The following is a 20,569-nucleotide window of genomic DNA, read 5'->3' as shown; positions in this document are numbered from 1 at the left end:
TTTGATTTCTACAGTAAGCTTCATGCAGGCATGTACTACTTGATACTGTTTGTCTTGTGTTCTATTCAAGATTGTTGCTTTGACTCATGAGTAAAATTAGCCTATTATTTTCTGGATGCACTATCTTTTTCACATTTTGGTATCTGTATTACCTTTTTCTCTTTATAGAAAGATTTCGATCATTTCTTTCTGTTTGATATGCTTTGAGTCAGTTTTAATAATGTTGGATTTATCTTTTTCTTAGGTTTGTGGCAAGATTCCTCTTCAAATTAGCTGGGCCCGCTGTCTCTTGGGGTGTAGTTCTTTGACAAATTTCTCTGTTTCTTTTATGGTGACTGGTCTGTTTGGATTTACTATCTCATTTATGTTAATTTTAGCCTCTTATATTTTCCATTGTGTCTGGGTTTTCAAATTTATCTGCATAAAGGTGAACAAAATATTCTCTTTAGATAGCTTCTGCTATATTTGAGGTTATTTCCTCCTTATCACTTCTTATTTGGAACAATTATACATCTCTCTTTGGCATCATTGAGTGAGTTCGCAGTTTATTTTTGTTGTTAACTTTTGTCAAAGAACCATTTAATTATGGATTCCTCCTTCCAGTTTTAGTTTCCTAATTTATTAATTTCTGGTTTTGTTTTAATTAACCATTGCTTCTGTTTCTTTTAGGCGTATTTTGCTTTCTTTTAAAAGTTTATTTACTTATTTTGAGAGAGGCAGACACAGCACAAATGCTGCCAGCACAGAGCCTGATGCGGGGCTCAAACTCACAAACTTGAGATCATGACCTGAGTGGAAATGCAGAGTCTGACGCTTAACTGACTGAGCCACCCAGGTGCCACTATTTGAAACATTTTGTTTTATTAATCCATTATTAAAAATTTTCTTCAAAACACTATTTTCTGTAGTTTCTATTACATAGTGTTTTCACAGCTAAGGACTATTGATGCTGAATTGGCCTGTCTCCCCACAATGCCAGAGTCAGTACCATGATCTTGAAGACTTTTGATTAGAGGAATAAAGATTAAGACTTATAAACTTATTTGAAATAGTTTTCGACTCAAACATTGGGAGTATAAAATCAGGTCACATTAAAATAAGTGTGATAATTGTTAAAAGTGCCAAACTGTCTTTATTATTTGATTTTCTTAATACATTGTTCCCAAATACAATATTTGGAATTAATGTTCATGTCTAAAAGGATAAACATATTATTTTCACTAGGTTACAAGGGGGAAAGAAAAGGAAAGTATTATTATCATTGGTCTCCTTTGACGTAACCATTTTAAGAAGAGCTGAGTATTTTATAATATTCATGTTCCTAAGGGAGAAACCATAATTTACTTTGTAACACTGCACTTCAATCAAGGAGAATTTACGTAAGAGATGGTAAATACTCTAGCAAACTTCCATGTATACATTAACATGAAGTAATGCATTATTCTCTTGTCACATTATTCAGACTCACAATACATTTATTGAGAACTATTTCATATCCAGTATTGTGCTATGAATTCAGATACAGTAGCTCATGTAACAATCCTTCTAACTGTAAGATAGGCATCAATATACCTTTTAATGTTATGGTGAAGGTTGCTTGCTCTGGGTAGGAAAGGACACAGCTGAGACTTAACACCAGACCCTCTGATTCCTCATCCAGTTTTGCCAAATTAAAAAAATGTGCCAAATGTTGGTCAACCATTATTTCTTTGTTCACGTCAGCTCTGAAAATAGCAATTATGTCAGACTGACAAATGTTTCATTCCTTCTGTAAGCATTTATTGAGCACCTACTTTCTACAAGACCCTCCTTGCACAGAGATCTCCTAGTAGACAAGCTGCTCTGCCATGCAGAATGTTTGCTTACGCAAAGGGACAGGTTGTAGGGCTTGGGAGAGTCGAGGTCACCAGGAAACAGAGGAGGAGATCACTCAAGAGGAATGCAGACCAAGGATTTTGAGGATGCTTCAGAGATTGAAGGAGCTTGGAGGCCACGGAAGGGAGGAATATAGCAAAGGAAAGGTTGCAAATAGTGTAAGATATCATTTATTGTAAAGTAAAAATAGTGTGAGGTTTTTGTTTTCTTATGTTTTTTAAAGGTTCTGATATTGAAAATTAGTCAATAATAATAAGAGCAAGAAGAGAAAGAGTAAGAAGAGGCAAAATAAGAGGAAAGGGAAGGAAGTTCCCATCAGCCACAAAAAATTACAATTTGAGAGGTATAAGATGTTGGGTTGTCAACCATTCCATTCCTATATGTTCAGGCAGAATTAAACTGGTCCCGTAAGATGAAAGAACATAGCTATGGGCTAAATTGTGTCTTCCCCAAATTCATATGTTGAATCCCTAATGCCCAGTGTGACTATAGGAGGTAGGGTTTGGGGGGAAGTAATTAAAGTTAACTGAGGTCTTAGAGCATGGCTTTGATCTGATAGGATTAGTGTTCTTATAAGAAGAGACACCAGTGAGCTCTCTCCACCCTGTGGGGACACAGTGAGAAGATGGCCATCTGTAAGCCAGGAAGAAAGCCCTCACCATAACTCAGCCCTGCCAGAACTTTGCCTGGGACTTCCAGCCTCTAGAGCTATGAGAAAACGAATTTTTGATATATAATCCCATGCTAATGCAAACATATTATATTATTTAATTTCAACTCATTTCATTTCATTTTATTTTATTTATAATAATTCCCTAAACTCGAACTCCTTACCTTTCATTAGCATCTGTGACCTTGACAGTGATCAGCTATAAATAAAGGGTTAGCAATGAGGTGAGGAGACTTCCAGAGCAACTAAAGAAAGTTTTATTAATCATATATACTCCATTACCCAGAGGAAATTTTAGTCAATGTTAGGGAGCCCTCAAAACTTGGTGAAGATGTTTGGCAAAATAAGTTGGACAAGGTTAAAGGTAGTTTTGTGTAGAGTTGCTTGTGTGTAGAGGAACTCACAAGGATGTGATGTTTAGGGGACATTCCTAATCTTTAAATGTCCAGAAAAGAAATCATTCCCTCCTACAAACATATAGTTTGTTACTGCAGAAGATGAAAATCATGATAAATGGGCCCAAGTAAGCCACTGATATAATTCATTCATCCACTCATCCATTCTTCAAAAAATACTTATGGAGCCCTAGTGTATATCAGACTCTGTGCTGTTGTCAGGTCAGAAAGATGCTCTTGGGTTTCCCCAACTTCCATTATCATTACATATTGAATAGCAAATATTCTTTTCATTGATCTTGGTTTTTAAAATGTTTCATTGGTCAGGCCTCTTTGATAAATGTTTATGTCCCTCCTCACCCTGCTGCTGCTGCTGCTGCTTCTTCTTCTTCTTCTTCTTCTTCTGTTTCTTCTTCTTCTTCTTCTTTTTAATGTTTATTTATTTTTGCAAGAGATAGACAGAATGTGAACAGAGGTGGAGCAGAGAGAGAGGGAGACACAGAATCCAAAGCAGGCTCCAGGCTCCGGAGCTGTCAGCACGGAGCCTGAACTGGGGCTCGAACTCATGAGCAGTGAGATCATGACCTGAGCCGAAGTCAGCTACTTAACGACTAAGCTACCCAGGCACCACCCCCAGCCCCTGCATACTGCTTATTAACATCTTTAGTATCATAGTGAGGTGTCCAGCAGAATTTTCCCAGCCTAGTTTTGGAGAAGCTTTACATTCACTTCATAACATCAAGAAATATTTTTCTAACCTGCAGAGATGGAGAATCCCAGCTGGGCCTTTCTGTGCAACTGATTATTAGCTTCATTAAAACTTCCACTTATGAGTCTGCAACATTCGTGCCCTTATTCTCATAGACTGGGTCATTGCACTGTGCCTATTTACAAGGGCAGAAGGACCATATTTCCTTGCAGAAATGCTGCCCTCCACGGAGCCAGGAGGGAAGAACTATGAAAAGAACACCAGTTCATAGAAGTGTAGATCACAGAATCCCAGTAGTGCCTTGAAAGTTGGGGAAAAAAAAACATTAAAGTCCATGCCTAATCATGGCAGTGACATTGCTATAAATACATTGGCATATCTGTTCTTTTCTAGCCCTTCAATGTCTTGAGCTATGGAGACTATCTTAAGGAGCTTGTGTTGATTTCAAAGCTTTCCTCTGGAAGCTTAAAACCTTCTTAACGGTTCTTTAATAGCTAAAAGTCAGAGTTGGATTCTGAAACTCCATCGCCCAGACATTTTGTAAAACCAATGTTAAGAAGATTTAAGCTAAAATGGCGCCATCATTCTTTCCTTCCTCATCCTCCACCCCCTCAGACACTCATGCTGCAGGCTTAGAAATGGGGCTGATTGTTGTGAATTTGCTAATTTTAGAGTCATTTACTGAGGTTACCTGAGAATAACCCCCCAACTCAACTCCTGAGCAAAATCAGGAACATGCTCAATAAGACTCTGCCCTCATAGACACCTTGTAGAAAATAATCTTTGAAGAACTAAACACTTGCTCTTCTTTTTTTCCCCCTCTAGGCAATCTACACAAAGAGAGGGAATCTTATTTATTCCATTTGGTTAGATTTTCATGCCTTCTTTTCTCTAAATGGCTCAGTGATCAGTAGAGGTTGACTATAAGAGGAAGAAGACAATTTGGGGAATATTTATCATGAGGGGCTAAGATTGGAAATTAAAAAGGAAAGCAGGAGTCCTAAGGAAGGGAAGAGGGGAGGGAAAGAGGCATGAGGGAAAGGAAGGAGGGGTGAGAAGAAATCCACCACTGGAGTTGAGAGATAAGAGGGGAACTGAAGGGAGTGTGGAACCCTGACCTTCAGGAGGACTTTTCACTGAAACTCTTCCCACAAGAGGAGGCTGTTCCTGTTTCCTAAGATCCTGGAAGAGCTAGGACTGTTCTCTAGCCTGGATCCCAAGCCCGTCTCTTTGCCCATCTGTCTTGTAACATGGGACAAAGCCAGGCCCTCTGCCCTGGTCTCTGTGGGAGTCAGCAACAATTGGTCTCTTCCTTACTCTTCACGCAAGTGAAGAGACCTTGTTTAAAATAGGCCTTGATTATCTTATGATCCTAAAATAAAGTCAGAAGAAAAAGTGTCTGGTTCCTTTAATAAACTACGTGGTAAAAATAGAAGCATTCTTCATTGAGGGGCTGTTTTTTTTGTTTTTGTTTTTGTTTTGTTTTTGCCAGGAGGTGGTGGCAAGGGGGAACCTGATGGAATCTTATTGACTCCCTTTTAAGAGCAGTCAGAGCCTTCAAGGACATAGGATAAAAGGCTCAGAGCTCTGCCAGCAAACCAGTGAGGGTCTTGGTGGGGAGAAGCCACGGGAAGCTGGGGTTCTGGGAGCTGACCAGCACCTGTCTTTACAGAGTAGTTCAGAAGGGGAAACTGAAACAGCCAAGCGGACCGGAGTCTGAGGGAAGGAGAGATGTGCCTGGCTCTTGAAGGCTGGCTGTGGTCTCACTAGGAGGCAGCAGGGTAGGAAGAGGAGCCAGGGGAAGGCTCGGAGGCCAGGTTGAGCATGCACATGTGAAGGGGGCTGTGAGGGGCCTGGGGTACATGAAGATCAGGTGAAATAGGTTAGACAGGTGGGCTGGTGCCAGGTGTCACCTAACTTCAGAACCCGGACAGAGAACAGGCTAGGAACTTTCAGCCTATGTTTCTCAAACCCCAGTCTACTCCTATGTGTGAAGCATCTTCCTGGAAACTCGGTGTTACACGATATTTGGGACACATCATTCTTTAATTCATGTAGTAAAACAAACATGGATATATTTTGTAGTAGAATACAAAGTTGACATGACTTTAATAATAAAATATGTATGTTGATTTTTTTAATGTTTATTTATTTTTGAGAGAGAGAGAGAGAGGGCATGTGCATGCAGGGGAGGGGCAGAGAGAGAAAGAGACAGAGGATTCAAAGCCAGCTCTTGCTGAGAGTGGAGAGCTGGATGTGGGGCTTGAACTCACGAACCGTGAGATCATGGCATGAGCCAAAGTCAGACACCCAACTGACTGAGCGCCCCAGGCACCCCATAAAATATGTCTATTTAAACATTTGTGGCTTGTAGCAGATCACTCGGATGACACCCTCACAGCGTAGGTAGTCCCTTCCACATGCTGCACATTGATGGGCCACGTTGAGGATTTCCTTAGGCGGGGAGAAGTAAAACCGCATTACCCAAAGCTGTGCCCTGTGCCTGGAGCACATTTTCTGCCCCTCTGAGTATCTACTGGTCCCACTCCAAGAGCTGAGCTGACATCCTGGACCAGTGGAGCGAAGTAGTTATGCATCACAGTAATAGTGGCTCATGCCAAGACATCACTGCTTAATACCAAGTGGCAGGTCATTTCTGTAATCCTTTGTAGGTTGGTTTGCCATCATTCTCTCAGCAGCCCTAGAAATAATTATTATTACTCTGATTTACAAAAGAGAAAATGATGTGTGGCCGGTATTGTGAACATGTTCAAGGGGTCCTTTCGAGAAGACTTCTATGTAAGGACACGGGTTCTGGCAGACAGGGGGTCTGACAGTTGTATTCATGTGTGCAGACCTGTATTCTGGAAGGGGGCTTCATGCCACATGTGATCAGCCAGCCTCGCGGAAGGCATGCTGACCTTCTTAATTCAGTTCTCCAACTTCTGTCAATTGGTGCACTGCTGGACAATATTTAATGACAGCTTTCAGCTCCATATTTCTTACCAAGAATTTAACTGAAGCAAAACAGAATTTCGGTGGGCAATTTAATCTTCCAAATCTCTGTCTCTGTCTTTCTCTCTCTCTCTCCTTCAGGTTATTTACAACTCTGGCTTGCTAGTAAATACAATCTTGATTTGAACCACCAGAACCACCTGCTTTTTTCTTTTTTTTAATGTTTTTATTCATTTCTGAGAGAGAGAGAGAGAGAGAGCATGGGCAGGGGAGGGTCAGAGAGAGAGGGAGACACAGAATCCGAAGACAGGCTCCAGGCTCTGAGCTAGCTGTCAGCACAGAGCCCCATGCAGGGCTCGAACCCACGAACCGCAAGATCATGCCCTGAGCCGAAGTTGGATGCTCAACCGACTGAGCCACCCAGGTGCCCCCAGAACCACCTGCTTTCATTTAGCAGGGTATTTTAAATAATAAAGGATTCCTTACTGTCTTCGAACCTCACGGAGCCCTGTCTATTTTAATACCAACTTTCTGAAGACTCATTAGTAATTAATGAAATCATTAAGAATGGCTCATGGTGACTGACACCTTCCTGGCGGCCACAGTCCCCTCTCGTACTTAGTGGAAATGTCACTGGCTCCACAGGTTTGATTTGGGGGGCGGAGGGGGCGGGTGGAGAGAGAAGGAATTAGATTACATGAAGTTTCACAACTGCCATCAGCTGGAAGGGAGAGCTGTGAGCATCTTCCTCCCAGTGTCTCTACTCAGGGAGCTGTGCTGGGAGAAGTTTTCTGAGAAACCTTCCCTTTTTCCAGTGCCGGTTTTAAGAAATTCCGCTAATATCGTGTTTTCACTGAAATGGTATTATATGGCTCAACTCGATTAGCAAAGATGTAGTGTTGAAAGTCACCCTCTTTTTTTCCCTCCTGTTTTCACACATTTCCTTCTTTCTTGGCATTGCCTAGATTTATTCTCCTCTTCTCCCTTTTAGGAACAGAATTTGGCATAAATAAATGATAACCGAGAAAATGGTATAAACACAAACGTAAACGCAGGGTTTCTCCAGCCTCCCACGGAAGGTCAGGGTGATTTGTCGTAGAAAGTGGTTACCCGCAAGAAAAATGGTAGTTCCAGCGGTGGCTACTTAATTTGTGTTTTAATAAAGAAGCCCACATTCTTTCCTTAATTACTCAAAGTGGAACACGAACCCCCCAAAGCCTTTCAGACCGCTAACGCACCGAAACTGTTCAGTCAAAATGGGCTGCTTTGCCAGGGTACTGGCCACAAAATGGAATTTGGTACATTTCATACCCCAATGCATTTAATTTGTATGAAGCTGATATTTAATACAAATGCGAGTACCAGTGGAAACTGCATACTTAAGATGCATTCTCTAACTCTCAGAATTAAGCAGTTGATCTATGAGACACAAAGGGATCCTCCTTCTCTCAAAGAGAATATTTTATGACCAGGCAGTTTAAAAGGCACTGACATAAACAACTGTTTGCAGCTCGCTCTCTCTCTCTCTCTCTCTCTCTCATCTTCAAAAGGCAAATAGTACATGTAAGGACAAGCTGTTTTAGACAAAACATTTTAGAAAATCACTTGGAATGTCTTCCTTTTCCTTTAAGGACAACTGAACTTTTGATCGATGCCCAGGAGAGTTCTCATAATTTAGTTTATTTCTTGTATTTCTTTTTAGGGGGGACAGAGGGAAAGTGTGAGGCAACAAAGCTGAAGCCTGCTTTCCCCTGGACATGGAAATCTTACTGCTTAAATCACAAAGGTGTTATTTGTGGTTTTTACACCATGACAGAACATGCCAGATTTTCTGGGGCAGTGTCAATGTTAAATGAAGAGCTAAGTTTAATTGCATCTTTATAAGGATTTCACCTAGACAAATGAATAAAATGGAAAACAAATATTTTGCTACATCCCCTGTCCTAGTTTTTTTAATTCTTAATATTTGGTCACCTTCCTTTTAGCTATACCGATATTTGGAAAGCCATTATGAAACAACTTAATTTTTGTAGGCATATGTCTCACACAATGTGCATCCCATATCTCATTTCCTTCTAATGCTCGAGGGAGAAGGAAGGCACTGATGAAGAGCTGCCTCATTTTCCAGAGAGAACAGAGGCACCAAGAGTTTGGAAGGACTTTCTTAGCTGCAGTGGCCATGGAGTCAGTCCTGAATTTTCACCTCCTGGACTCCAGGCCGGCCCCCTCCCCACTCTGCCCAGCTGGGTGAGTACTCACAGCGGAATGACGATTCCAAGAAGCTAGTGCCATGCACACTTTTTGTTTTGAATTGGGTTTTATTAGTCCACCCACTCACTGAGCGCTAGGTGCTGTCTGTGGAGTTATAAAGATATACATGATGCTGTCTCTGCTCTTACGGATGATGTATTTACGGAAGGCAGGCATGTACGCACGAAGCAGAAGCTCACTGGACAAGGCACGGGGAACATGCCGTTTGCTTCTGAGGACACAGATGGTGATAAGGATTGCTGTTGTTCAAGGCCATGGCGGTGGAACCGGAACAGCAGCAGCCTGGGCTCAAAGCTGTGCAGACCCCAGGAGAATGGTGAAGGGTTAGTTTCTAACTAATCTGAAACTTGACATTCTAAGAGCTTTCTTTAAAAGATCCCTTAAATTTTTCTTTCTTCTTAAAAAAAATTCACCTACCAAATAATGTCCTTCCCGTATGGTAAAAAAATTATGTTAGGGGAAATAAAGGCCAAAATGTGCGCTTTACGATTTTTTTTTTGTTGTTGTTGAATGTGGAGAAGCATTACACTGTTCCCATCCCTTGAGTTCTTTTCCCCCTCTCTCCTTGATTTGCCTGATGACACAGATCTAGACCATTAATTGAAGCCAGGTCAGAGTAAGCAAAAGTGAGGGTTCTGAATGGTTAGCTCTGGAATGCCTGTGTCGTTGGAGCTCCCAGTGAGAGCGGTGAGGAATTCCAGACTTTTACTGACTTTTAGAACAGCTCTTCTGAGACTCTGAATAGGCTGCCAGGGAAATCGTCTCCCAGGCTGGGGGCTTCGGTGGACGATGAGGGAAAGAACTGATGGATAAACTATGAAGTGAAGATGCATAATATTTTCCCCCAATAATCTAAGATGACCTTCACATGCCCTCCAGGGTGGCCCCAGGAAGAACAGTACTATATTCCTTCAGCCCTTACCTGCTCTGCTTTCCAGAGCTTGCCTGAACACAGGCAGAAACCCCACTGTTAGATTTCTCTCTGCCCTCAGGAACGTTCACCAGTTGGGGGAAAAATAAGGCCAGAAAATTGTTGCTATGGGCTCTGTTTTGTGGAAGTTAAAATGCTGGAGCGAGAATCTGATTGCTTGATGGCTCCATCTCTCTCCCTCTCTCTCACCCCCCATCCCTTCTCGAGCTCTCTTTCTCCACCTCCCCCCACCCCCCCACTTTTTCTACTCTCCCTTCCTCCCACCACTGGACTCCCAGGCCTGCCTCCCCCCACCCCCACCCGGGCCCGGGGAGAGCCTTACAGGTTGTCAATGAAACATGGAATTATTTCCTTTGATGGCTTAGATAATAGTAGGAGCCAAAGCAATGAGTGAGGTCGGCTGAAACCAATGCAGTCCTGCCCGGGACCGGAGAGCCAATCGCAGGAGCAGAGGGCGGGGCGTCGGCGCCAGCAGATAATTGCTAAGTGCATCGCTAGCACAGTTGGGCCGAGCTGCCGAAAGGTCTGGTCGCAGAGACGCGAACGCGTAATCCTCAGCGTGCTCCATCCCGGCAACATCCTTCCACGGCTTGGGAGGGCAGCGAGCCTCTGGCCACCAGCCCCTCTGCTCCGCGGAAAAGGTACTCCTGCCTGCGTCCCGGGGGGTGCGGCTCCCGCTCTCCCCTTCTCGGTGGCTGGCAGCTTAGCATATGTAGAGGGGTTGCAGAAAGAAGAGAAAAGTTTAGGCGAGGAAACGTGACAGATCTAGGAGATCACCATCTTTTGCTGGGATGAAAACAAGCTGACAATTTGGAAAACTTCTGCGCTGTCTAGAACTGGCTTTGTTTACTACTCCCTCAATTAGCTGCACTCAGGTCTGTGGAAATAGGTCTGGTCTTGGGCGAGGGTGGCTGCACGGCTGGGGTGTAAATTCAGGTTTGCTGGGTGAAGGGAATCCGACCCCCTGGATGTGCCGCTTCCCGGCGGACCCGTCGTTGGGAGGCTGAGACTGAGAAACATGACTGGTTGGTTGGGTTTTCTGCCATAGGGTCTGCCCCCTCTCCGCTACCTTGACCTGCCTTCCCCCAACCATGTGACCTTCAACTTGAGTCCTTCCTCAAACTTCTGCCTCCTTCCCCCCTCCTGCCCCGTGCCCACTCTGTCTCAGTTCATTTGGTTTGGTGGAAAAAGAAATTTCTTGGGGGGTGCTGGCCGCTGTCCTGTTTGACCTGCTGGGCATCTGTGTGACACACAACTTGGTGGTAAACCAAGGAAACAGTTCTCAGAGGAAAAGAAATAACTTAATTGATTAGCTCCCGAAAACTAGACGACTTTCCAGGCTTGGTGTGTCCTGAAATAAAGGGGCTGGAGCTAAACTGTATCCCGTGTGAAGGGTACACCCTTACCGGAGAGGGACTGTCCAGCGCTAAGGATGCCAAGGGCTCTGGGAGGTGGAGGCTGCCGGGAGGGGCAGGCTCTGAGGGGCTGCCTCTATTTAGGTGCGCAGGTACATCTGTGCCCCAGAGGGTGCTGGAGCCGCCATCTACACTGCTTCTGATCTTTGCTCTTCAAGCAAAAAATCTCCCCATGGCCAGCGGCTGGTTCAGCGTGGAAGCACCCTTGTGTATTCTAAATTGCGGGACCACAAAGGCCTCACTTGCTCTGAGACCCACTTTTGCACCTGGGGAAGGCTCCTTTCCAGGAGCTTCTGCAAACGGGAGATGTTAGGTAGGTAGGCCTCCCCTGGGAAGCATGGAGAGAAGGTGATAAGCTTGGTCTTGAACTTCCTGCCTGCTTTGGCGCAGGCAGCTCCTGTTTGAATGCCTGACAGCATTTCGCCAGGTCTGTCCTCTGACCTCTGGGATGCTCTGAAGCGGCCTGTCCGGGACCGATCTCACAAGTCCCTGGGGCTTTAGCAGGGTCAGGTGCATGGCCTCACCCTGACTTCTATCCTAGACCTGAAGCCGGGGAGTTCAATTTCCAGTCCTGGGAAGGCTCCTCCAGCAACCCCTTGTCCCTGGGACACCCTTGCTGCTGAGGTGCAGATGACAGTCACCCTTCTCTAGCTCTGCAAATCACTTTCAGTGTTTAACTCTTCTTTTCTTTAACTGCCACAACAGGTCCCCCACCTCCGCTAGGCAGCTGTTTCGGGTGGCAGTTGTTATTGTGGAAGCTCTACTCACAACGGTTAAAAAAACAGCTGCCTGACTTTTTTTTTTTCCTTTGGTCAGGGTACAGTCAGCTTTCTCTTCTGCACATGTTGTCTGACAGTAAACACAACAAACTTGCAGCCCTGCAAATTATGCCTTTGTGTTTGGGAGCCTGGAGTGGACTCCGAGCTTTTATCTGCTGTTTGGGGCATATTCGGCCACACGCCTTCACCCCTGGGGTCTGTCTAGGGCACATGAGTCCCAGAGAGAAGAGAGAGGCAGCACCCAGCAGGTGGGGGGCGGGGGGAGTTTGAAAAGGGGGCACTTTGGTTTTCAAGAAGGCAGTCATAAAACTAGAAAATGCTTTTGAGTTCAAGGGGTGCCTCGAATCAAAAACCAGGAGCAAAAACCGAGGGTCCTTTCAATTGATGCTGATCTGCTAGATTTCTCTCATGATAGAGGACATTCAAAGTAAGGCTTTTAAACCAGCTCCTGAATGGTGACTCATGCCGGGAGAGGAAAAAGGCAGGGTGGGGGGAGGGGGCAGAGGGAGCGTGGAAAGTGCAAGTGGGACACGCTGGAGCACTTGCCTTCTTCCACCTCCTCATCCCTCTTCCTTGTAGTTCCCCATTTGGAACAAAGATCATTAAAATAACAACTCTAGACTAAAAAAAGCATAATAGGAGCTGAAGAATAATTGATGAAATGCAAAACACCATCACTGCAACTTCATCTTGGATGGGGCATGAAATCCAGGATCCAGCCCCACCGCTGTGATCCACTTTGGACAATTCTGTCTCTGGTGGTAGACTGATTAGTTCCTTGCAAAGCCTGATGCCGGTTTGTGTGCGGAGGGACTGATTGGTGCTCAGAAAATTAAGTTTGTTACTCGTCATTTCATCAAACATGGTAGCTGTAGCCAGAATCCTGGGCGAGCACCATCTACAGATCTAGCATTTTCTCCTCTCCCCATTTGGGCAACTCGGTTTTCTCTTTTAACTACTGTGCTAAGCGGGGTTGGCTCATTGTGCCTTCGCGAGCCCCAGGTGACTTACCTGGCAAATCAAAGTCCCTTCCTTGCTTTTCTGGTCCTCTTTCCTGTCATCTCTTTTCATCATAAACACATCAGTAAATAATCTCTTTGCCAACCTACTTTGATCTCGTCATCTTGTGCCAATTTTGCAGTTAAAGAAACCTGTCCCCCGAAACCCTGAAAAAAAGGATTGAAAACATATGAAATTTTTTTTTATCAGAGAAGAGCCTTTTAGTCTTTCTATGAGAAAATTTAATTTTGTCATTTTGGGGAAATCAAATAAGCACGTTTATTGTGGTAGGTGTTTTTGTAGGGGGCCGTTGAGATGTCTTCTTTTTTCTTGGGTGGATGTGCGAACTCCCTGGCTACCCTGGGGAGGCGTGTCTGGAGGTTTGAAATAGTCTGGAGTATCCCTCGAAAGGTGAGGAGATTGGCATGATGCTTCTGTTTATTTATCATGGGATGAAGGCTGTTTGGAAACCTAGGTTCTGAAATGTACTCACCACACACGGTTATTTTCCCCTGTCATTCTTCAGTTCAGTAGATTTCATAGCCCAAATGATTAGCAAATAGTGCACCTGAATTACTTTTCCTTACACGCATGCCCCTTCCTCCCTCCCCATTCTGGAGCTATTGCACACTGAACAGTGTTACTTAATCTGATATATGCCTCTCTTTCTTCCTTCCCTTCTGATTCTTCCTTCCTGTCACTTCAGGGCACCCTAGAGGTTGAGATTTAATTTTAGACATCCTGCTCACCTCACTTCTGGAACAGTTAACCAGGGGACGTCAAGAATTCTGGGATGAACATGGAGTCGCCCTGCGGGAGCAGTGAGGCAATCCTTCACCACGTTCAGTTCCACGCACACCTTACCAGAGCGCCTGTGGTGGTGTAGCCACCCCTTGGGAGGCAGGTGGGCCAGATGTACTGAGCACAGGCCTGTTAGATGCATAGGGATTCCACCAGGCATGACTCTTGCTGCTCCCCTGGGGCCTGCCCACCCTCAGTCCCCAGGCTTTGGGCTGACCTTGGATACGTTAGCCAGCAGTGAAATGTGCCTGTCATTCTCCCAATTTCTTTGTTCTCTTCTTACCCCTAAGTTTCTCTACCAAGTGTTAGAAAGGATCAAATCTACTTATTCATACTAAGGTGTAAATAGTTAAGAGCGGTGCCACTTGCAGAGGTATCTGAGCTCTAAATGGAAATCCAAGCACGTATAGTGGAGTTGCAGACATCGGCCTTGGGGTTTGGAAGATGGAGTTGGGATAGGGCAGTTGTGAGCCTTTGCTTGTCAGTGAAGACTGGTCCTACTCTTACTGTGTCGAGGACACACTACAGCCACTCAGGGCACTGTGCTGGCAATATTTGGGGCATAGCACTTGGAGCTTGATCCCTCAGACTTGACCTTGGGCTCTGTACTTATTTGTCCTCTCTGACCTCAGTTTTCTCATACATAAAGCCGGGGACTTGGACTACATTCTCATGGATCCCTTTCTGCTCTGACCTTCTCTCTGGATTTTGCCGCTGGAGTCCTACGTCCAGCTGAGGATGTTATGGCCCCGGAAGGACTTGGAGCTCCCAGAGCGTCCTCCAGTGTGGGCCATGGTGCTCAGTGATGCTTCCAGAGCTAGAATCCACGGACGCAGGTCGGAGGGACGGTGGATGCAATGCCACAAGAAAAACAGGCTGAGGGTGATGTAATAACTGATTTTGGTTTAGGAGGGGATGTTATATGGAGGATGGCGACCAGCTGTTCTCCATCTCCAGTAGGATTGAACGAGAGAAAATAGACAGAAATTGCAGCAGATGGACTTAGATTAGGTATGAGGAAGAATTTTCCGTCAGCAAGAGTTGTTAAAAAGGGAAGGTTGTGGAGCCTCCGTGATGATCTTTAGGAAATGGATAAGCAGAAGATTCAGCTGGAGGAGGAGGCGGAGCGCTGTGAGGAGATGGAGGGAGGGACCCGTCTGGTCCAGGGATCCTGGCCCTTTCCCCAGGAGGGCCCTTTGGGTTTCTCAGAAACTTCCCCTTTGCTCTGGGGCTATCAGAGTGGCCAAGACAGCAGGGCTGGCCAGCCTGCTGGCCCTCCAGGTGCTGCCTTGACTGACAGATCCTGTCTACTGCTTGAAGCCCTCTCTCTTCGAGTCTAATCTTTCATTTCCAGATGTGGCAAATGAGGCCCAGAGGACGCGGGCCTCGGTGTCCCCCTCACACACTGACCCATGGCAGAGCCAGAACCAGGATCGCGGTCTTCCGTCCCGTAAGGCAGTGTTATTTGCTTTGTGGCTTCTTTTTCCCCCTCGCGTCCAAATCAAATTGGATTTCCTTTTTCTGGGCTCCTAATTTTTCTCTAAGCAAATGGTGGAGACAAGCACCTGCAGTTAAGCAGTGTTTATGGAGTGCCTGTTACTAGCATGGCGTACTCAAGTCCACCTTCCCTGATTTACACAGCAAACTCTTCAGCTCCAGTCGGTGATTGGGCAGCACTGCCGTGAGACCAGGGCTGGAGAAATGCCTGCCAGGAAGTGCAGTGGAAAAGAGGGGATGGGGTGCAGCGGGGGGGGGGGGGGGGGGGGGGGGGGGCGCCAGCGGGAGTGATATGAAAACAATGATTTAATCTGAATCTTACAGAGGTGAGCAACTTCAGACGTCTAGTTCGAGCTCCTTGTTGGGTAAATTAAACTAGGCGCCCACAGTGCGTGTAAGATCTGGATAGACCCTTATATCGCCAGTTACCTCTATAAGACGAAGCAGAGTTTGGAATTTCATTCAGATTGTCATTTCTGAGAGAAGCTTCTACAACGTGGGGCTGCAATTTCGTGTTCCTTCCAGCCAGACTTGATTTGTTTCTGGGCACTCACATCTCTTGGGCGTGCTCGGAGCCCCTTCAGGAAGGCCCAGGGCAGGAGCATGCAGCAGTGGGGGGAGGGGGGAGTCTCAAGGCCCAGAGACAGGCTCCCTCTGGCTTCAGGGGAGGAACAGGGTGCTGCTGTCCCCCTGGCAGCCTCCGGATGAAAACAGAGCCTCACGCTCTCAAGAATGAGGCCGAGAGGCTGTACGGGCTTTGCCTTGCAGTGGTTTGAGCCATGTAGAAAGCAAGATGAATAGGTGAAGTGAACACAGCTAAATACATTCATAATTAAGAAGTGCACGTGTGTGGTCACTAAGAGGAAGGAAACACCACGGAGGTCTGTGCTGGGCCAGCCAGGCGCCTGCAGGGGGTGTCTAGGGCGCGTCTCTGTGCTAACAAAGGCATCCTGAGTGCTCTGGCCACCACTCAGGAAGGAGATAGGTGTGATCTTTGTCCTGTGGGAACGTGCCTGGGAAGACCATGAGCCCCTGAGGCAGCCCAGCAGGAGCCAAAGGAGAAGGGAACACAGTAGGCACCAGGGGCCAGGCTGCCCGGGTGGTGAGGCAGCCCTGAAGGGTGGAGAGAGCTGGGGGAGCTGGGGGAGAGGCAGGGAGTGGGTGCACAAGAAATGACAGAAAGCCAAGGGATGCCAGAACCTGTCTTTAGAAGGTGAAAGAGCCCGTGACCATAGAGAGGACCTGGAGAGATTCATCAGAAGAGTGGGCTAACCCAGGGTGGCCTTGTCGCAATCCCACTGCCACTGTCCCTTTCCGTTCAGAACGGCAGTCAGCTGACTTCACACTTCACAGCCACAGCGTTGGTCCCATAGACTGCACTAGGACGCAGCAAGGTGTTGTGGGCCTGCTGGTACTATGTCCTGGATGCAGGGGGCACCTGGTTATCCTTATTCGGCGTGGTCAGAGGAGGCCTCTTGGGGAGAGGAACACCTGAGAAATAAATAGGATCCCACCAGGTGGATGGGGGGTGAGAAGGAGGGCAGCCATGTTGGCAAGACACAGACGCATGAAACAGCACAGTGTGTCAGAGCCCTATGAGTAATACCTGGGTGCTGCTACATCTTGAGCACATGAGGTTGGTTTTTGGGGGTGCGGGAGAGTGAGGGGGCGGACGTGTACTCAGGTAGGGAAGGACCAGCTGGCCAGACTGAGGAGCAGAAGGGTTTTAGGCAGGAAAAGGCAGTCACATTTGCATTTAGGACAAAGCAGTTGTGGAACGGACGGTGTGGGTGAGGTTTGGGAGAGGCAAGGCTGGGCTAGGGAGGCTGGTCCTGAAGTCATTTGCTGCCTCTGGGTGAGCAGTGACGAGGACCTGAAGGAAATGGTGGCAATGGAAGAAGAGAAGGGGACAGCATCAGTGGGTGATATTTTGACTTCTTAAGTTATATTTGATCAGGCAACAATGAGGAATTTTTCATCCCCTGGAGGAGATGCGGACAGGTGGCAAGGAAGGTCACACGGGTAGATGACAGAGAGAGCAGTGCTCCCCACTGAAGACGGGATAGGGGCAAATGGGTTTCAACAACAGGAGAAGGAAATGGGTAAGCTAGACATTCATATTAATGCCTTAATGGGGACACGGGGCCAGGACAGCGAAGACTGCTATGGACTAATTCTCTTCTCCATAGAGTGTTCAAAAATCAGTCTGTCCCCTGATAGAAAAGTGAGCAAAGGGTGTAAATAGGTAGCTCAAACAAAGAGAAAAGAAACAAAGGTCCAGAAAAAGACGTACAAGTGTCCAGCCTCCCGAATAACTAAAATATTACGTTAAAAACAAGGTTTCATTATCCACCTACCAGAGGAGCAAAAATGAAAATGAAACACTCCGTGTGGTTGAGATGCCCAGAAGTGGACATTTGCAGACATAGCTGGTGGGAAGATCATTTGCAAACACGGGAGTCTTGTCTCAAAAAGAAATCCTTTAAACTAGTAGGCAGTTGGTCTTCTAGGAATTTATCCTACGGAAATAATCAGAGCTGTGCGAAATAGTTCCAATCAAGGATATTCCTTTCAGCATTATTCATTATAACAAAACATTGTATGGGGGGATTAATTAAATCTAATATGGCTCATCCATAAAATGGAAATCAAGGAAGCCATTAAAGTTACATTGAATAATGTATAAGGATATGGGAAAATGCTAATAATATATATCAAGTAAATGTTTAAAAGTAAATAGAGTATAGATGCAATTTTATGAAAATAAAAAAGATGCATACAGACATGAAAAATGGAGTGGGATGCAATATATCAGAGTGATAACCGTGGATATCTCTGGGTTTCAGGAAACACCTGATTCTTTTATTAAACTCTTCTGTATTTTCCAAATTCCTTAGAGTAAACGTGTTACCTTACACACCAGACAAACACGCTTTGTAAATCCGTTACTCAAACCGCAAATGTTCTGGCAGGGACTATCGAGGTAGCAATGTGTCAGGCACTGTGTTGCCCGCTAAAAGTCATAACATGGCGAGACTGGGTGGCTCAGTTGCTAAGCATCCAGCTTCCACTCAGGTCATGAGCTCACGGTTTGTGAGTTCGAGGCCTGCATCCAGCTCTCTGCTGTCAGCATGGAGCCTGCTTTGGATCCTCTGTCCCCCTCTCTTTCTGTCCTTCCCTCACCCCTGTCTCTTAAAAATAAATAAACATTAAAAAAAAAAGTCATGCCAGCCGGGTGTTCTCAATCTGCTTGGTGAGATCAGATAAATGCACGTGCTACCCACATGCTACCCTGTGAAAAGACTGCTTCACATGTTGGGGGTGCAGGATCTCTGTGCAGGGAAAGGTGCCCACGGGCAGTGGCAACCTTACCCCTTCTTCCTCCCCTCCTCCCCTCTCCACACACACCCCCAGCCTGTCCCTTACAGTGGTCAGACCCTAGTTTAGGCCTCAGCGGCTGTGTTTACATGCATCTCCAGACATCCTGGGTGGATAAGCTGAGGCTCAGAGAGGCTGTGACTCGGTCAGGGTCGCAGATCTCACGAGTGGCAGAGCTAGGTGGCAGGGAGCATGGGTGTCTGAGCCCGTGCACCCTTTCTCCAGGGGGCTCTCTTCTTGTGTTATTGAGGACAGCTGGCAGATGTCCAGCGGGAAGGTGTGGAGCCGCCCTCCCCTCCTTCCCAGAAGCCATGCCTGTGCTTCATTCACTTATTAATTAAGACCGGGCGAAGGCACCGACAGCTATCACCCTTGGAGGAGTGACGCTGGGTGCGGGGGTCTCTGGGGGCGCCCTCGCCTTTCTGCTTCTTGATTTTGCGCCTCGTTTGCTGCCGGTTTTCCAGAGCGCCTTTGCTTGCCCGGCTGCTGCGTTCCTTTCCGCTCTCCGCGAAAGTCACAGCCGGCTGGCCCCGCGGTGTGTGTCCAGGCTGCACGGTGGGGGTGGGGGTGGGGGGGCCTCCGGGGCCATTTCCCTCCTCAGGGCAGGGGGCGGCTCCGGATGGGCACGGCCTTGGGGCTTTCACAGGCTTAACTGGGCAAAGGGGAAGAGGCCGGAGAAGGTACGGCTGGGTAGGCCTGGGTGAGGATCGGTGCGGGCCCTGCTGATTTGCTGCTCTATTTATTTTGATAATAACGGCACGTTTGTATGGTGTTTTGCATTCGCAAGCCTCGGAGGTGGAGGGGGGCAGGCGTCTTTATCCTCATTGGGCACGGGAGGAAACTGATACTTGGGAAGGTAACGCCCGTTGCCCCAGTCTGGGCAGTAGACACAAGGGCCGGAGTTTTGGAAGGAGCCTGCAGACCCCACCCTACCTCCTAATGGACAGGGGCTTCTGCTGGCCTGCGTGTCCCGGGTGCAGTGGTGGGGGGGGGGGGCACAGCGCCCTGTGTGGCCCTGACAGACACTTGATGAGTTGACAGTGGCACACACGTGAGGTGACTTCCAAAAGACGAGTGCATTTAGCTGAGTCCCGCCCGAGGCCGGGTCCAGGCGGCGCCCGGAGAAGTGGGGTGCAGAGAGAACGTGTGTGGTCACCAAAGTCTGCGCCCTGAAGGATGAGGGCAATTTGGACAGAAGGAGGGACATTCTTGGTGTGAGCGGCCAGCCAGAGCCAAGAGCCCGTGAGCCATGTTGGGGGCTGCCGAGGGGTCACGTGGCTCAGTCAGGGCCTGACGGGGAGAGTGGCTTGGTGTCCCTCATCCCAGGCTCTGCTTTATTATTGGAAATCCGTCCTGTGTAATAAGCTGGGCGCAACGCCACTGGGCGGGAGGAGGAAATGAGTTGGGGTTCTCGTGTGGATTCCCTCCTTCTCGCTGCCACTCTTGGTTTTGCCTCTGCTGAAAACGGAATTTCCCTGTCGGGCTCCGGGAAGACAGGAAGGGGGATCGGGATGGTTCCTGTTCTGCGAGGCCTCCTCTGCCTGCCTGGAACTTTGGGTTTCCAGAATGGGAGAAGAGGAAGGAAAAGTTAGGAGCCAACAGGGAAAGTGAGAAAAAGGGAGCAGGTTTGGGGAGTTGGGGGGGGGGCGGACCCAGGAGGGGTGTTTGGAAGCGAGGGAGCCTTTCTAGCGCACTGAAAAGCAGAAGTGTAACCTCTGTCTAAACTGTAGTCTTTGAAAATGTGACGAGACACAATAAGGCAGGAAAGAGAGTCTGAGGCTACCCTTTATTTTCATTTTTAAAAAGTGTTTATTTATTTTGAGAGAGAGAGAGAAAGAGAGAGAAGGTGAGCAGGGGAGAGGCAGAGAGAGAGGGAGACGGAATCCCAAGCTGG

General features: G+C 47.0%; 1 protein-coding gene across 1 annotated transcript in view; it reads left to right on the top strand.

Annotated features, from left to right (window-relative positions):
• Positions 1-10,382: 10,382 nt before the first annotated feature.
• Positions 10,383-20,569, top strand: part of ZMAT4 (zinc finger matrin-type 4) — a 338,356-nt gene continuing 328,169 nt past the window's right edge. The window contains exon 1 of the mRNA XM_039253399.1: positions 10,383-10,447. The gene's annotated coding sequence lies outside the window, so the exon portion shown is untranslated. The remainder of the gene's footprint in view (positions 10,448-20,569) is intronic.

Source organism: Hyaena hyaena, unplaced genomic scaffold (genome assembly GCF_003009895.1).
Source record: "Hyaena hyaena isolate Hyena2069 unplaced genomic scaffold, ASM300989v1 scaffold_446, whole genome shotgun sequence".
Classification (NCBI taxonomy): Eukaryota; Metazoa; Chordata; class Mammalia; order Carnivora; family Hyaenidae; genus Hyaena; species Hyaena hyaena.
The sequence above is the reverse complement of the archived record's forward strand: the minus strand, read 5'-3'. Positions and strand labels throughout refer to the sequence as shown.